At 44.5% G+C, this 3,037-nt stretch overlaps 1 non-coding gene across 1 annotated transcript; it reads right to left on the bottom strand.

Moving 5' to 3' along the window:
• Positions 1 to 2,760: 2,760 nt before the first annotated feature.
• Positions 2,761 to 2,833, bottom strand: Trnaa-cgc (transfer RNA alanine (anticodon CGC)). Its single transcript has one exon. It is a non-coding gene; the product is annotated as a tRNA-Ala (tRNA).
• Between the last annotated feature and the right edge of the window lie 204 nt (positions 2,834 to 3,037).

Raw genomic sequence — 3,037 nt, 5'->3', positions numbered from 1 at the left:
CCATTCTTGCATCTCGGTCTCTGTGTTCTTCTCTACTTACATCATACAAGACCTGCTCAGTAGGGTAAAGTTCCAGAAATTCTAAAGTTTCTCTGTCTTGCAAGTTGATCACACGACCTTTAATGGCACTAGTAGCCATCTTGTCATTCGTAGCACTAGATTTTGTAATCTGACACAGCCACAGACGAGGCAAACTCACGACTGAAAATCAAACACGTTTGATATGAAGCGTGAGCCCTCACGCCTGCCCGTGACGTCACAGTCAAACTCACGTTTCTTCGTTCACACAGGTAGTGTTCCACGACAGCATGTCTCACGCTAGCGTGTCACGCCCTGTGGGAACCCGGCTTAAGGGTGAGGCAACACCATATTGAGTTCCAGCATTACCGATGGAGGGCGCCACGAACTTGGTCATTTTCAGCCAGGTGTCCGAATACTTTTGATCACATAGTGTATCTTGTACGAGGTAGGAAAGAAACGAAAATAGGTATGTTGAATTAGGCGTGGTTACCTTCAAAGTGGCACTCGTTTGAGTCCAGACAGGTTTGCAATTCCTTTTCCTGCCTGTAACATTTTCATCAGGCTGTCCTGCAGCTCCGTCGTTTTTGTCTTTCGGCGGAGCTCAGGTACAAGTCTGCAGTAAACTCTCGCTCACCAGCACTGAGGCGATCGAACAAAATGAATTTTGCTACATCGTAAGAAAACTTAGTTGTAAGTCGAAAACCAGTGGCGCTCTCATACTCAAAGTTCGTTAATAATTAGAGCAGATTCCTTTTTGTTGGCATCGCCAGCTGTTTTGCAAAGAAAACTCCAATCTTGGGAACTCTACTTGACGCGCTCTTAGCCACACAACATCTGCCTATAATAATTTAACTGAATTTAATAGCGACAGGAAGTTGATCAAAAATAGCAGAACACCGATGTATCTCGAGTAATCGTAAGGAGACTGCAAGTAGGAACATGTACAACAGCAAGGCACTCAGGGGAAGTTTGGAATGGACTGGTGGAAGAAACAAAGACTCCTAACTGTGGTACGGCCTTATGAGTTGCACTGTGGTCGGCGTAGATTAGATTAGGCGCTTACAGGGTACTTATAGAGCTTTGTAAGCATCATGAGTGTGATCGGTCACACGAGGAAAATTCAATTTAACCACCAAGGAAAGGAGCTAATAGCTATTGTGCTGGACAAAACCTTTATTCCATAAAAATCATTCTAGGAGCGTCGCAGCAAACCATTTTGATCGGGGAAGTTCATCTGTGCGGCTGGTCCCGGCGGATGTTCGAGTCCTCCCTCGGGCATGGGTGTGTGAGCTTGTCCTTAGGATAATTTAGGTTAAGTAGTGTGTAAGCTTAGGGACTGATCACCTTAGCAGTTAAGTCCCATATGATTTCACGCACATTTGAACATTTTGAAGTTCATCTCACAAATAATGAAAGCAGCTGCAATCTGCAACGCCCGTAAGTGTTTGCGTATGACGGATAGTCATATTGTCACACAAATACATTCCTCCGGATGTTTTACAAAAAATTTCACTGCACAGTCGACGCCATTCATAATAATGCGTGAAATCAGTGTTTCATCACTTCCTGTTTGCTGAGCCTGTTACTTCCTGTTTACCGAACCTGTGTCTCCCATAACATGATACTTCTGCACTAGCCGGAGTAAGAAAATAATATTAAACGTAAGTAACCGACTGCATTTCGCCCATCAACAACAAGCACTGCACATACTCTCTCTATGCAAGTTAGATCTTAGTTGAAGAGAACAAGCAGAGTGCTTAAATTTATCCACGTCACTGGATCTGGGTACGAACCACGACCGTTTTACGAATTTTATAAACACTCTTTGCAGCTTCAGTCACGTTTAACAGAAATATTTAGTGTGAATAGGTCAACTACTGCCTTTGCAACTGTAATAAAGGTCTTGATAAGACCAGGCGCGTTTCGCCTTATTTTTAAAGCATCTTCAGTGGTCACTGTAACACTACGGTTTTTTTCTTTTACGGTTTTATTTGTTACGATCATTAACAGATCGCACCTTTACTTATTGCTATGAAAAGTTTTTATTCTTTCCGTTACTCATTATGTTGTGGCGTAACAAGACAGCTACGCCACACTGAAGTAGCTGAAAGGCACGCGTTAATCTCACGTAGGCTAGAGAGAGGTCTGAAACAGGATACGTAATGAATAGTAGCAAGAAAAGTACGTAGCTGCTATAATACTTAACTTTTAATCCATCATTTTTATACAGCATTCCTTGATGATACAAGTGAGACTCTATCTTAAAATGGTTAATGGCGCCTTGCTAGGTCGTAGCCATTGACTCAGCTGAAGGCTATTCTAACTGTCTCTCGGCAAATGAGAGAAAGGCTTCGTCAGTGTAGTCGCTAGCAAAGTCGTCGTACAACTGGGCGAGTGCTATTCTGTATCTCGAGACCTGCCTTGTGGTGGCGCTCGGTCTGCGATCACACAGTGGCGACACGCGGGTCCGACATGTACTAAATGGACCGCGGCCGATTTAAAGCTACCACCTAGCAAGTGTGGTGCCTGGCGGTGACACCACACATTATTTGTTTATTGCATTATTCTTAGTTAGGTTAGTGTTGTTTAACGTCCCGTCGACAACGAGGTCATTAGAGACGGAGCGCAAGCTCGGGTTAGGGAAGGATGGGGAAGGAAATCGGCCGTGCCCTTTCAAAGGAACCATCATGGCATTTGCCTGAAACGATTTAGGGAAATCATGGAAAACCTAAATCAGGATGGCAGGAGACGGGATTGAACCGTCGTCCTCCCGAATGCGAGTCCGGTGTGCTAACCACTGCGCCACCACGCTCGGTTTATTCTTCGTCTTCCACGTGTATGCATTTGAGTTTTTTCAAATGGTTTTAATGGCTCTAAGCACTATGGGACGTAACATCGGAGGTCATCAGTCCCCTAGACTTAGAACTACTTAAACCTAACTAACCTAAGGACATTACACACATCCATTCCCGAGGCAGTAGCAGCCGCGTGGTTCCGACTAAGCGTCTAGAACAGC

This window comes from Schistocerca serialis, chromosome 3 (genome assembly GCF_023864345.2).
Source record: "Schistocerca serialis cubense isolate TAMUIC-IGC-003099 chromosome 3, iqSchSeri2.2, whole genome shotgun sequence".
Taxonomy (NCBI): Eukaryota; Metazoa; Arthropoda; class Insecta; order Orthoptera; family Acrididae; genus Schistocerca; species Schistocerca serialis.
This window is presented reverse-complemented; position numbering and strand designations above follow the sequence as displayed.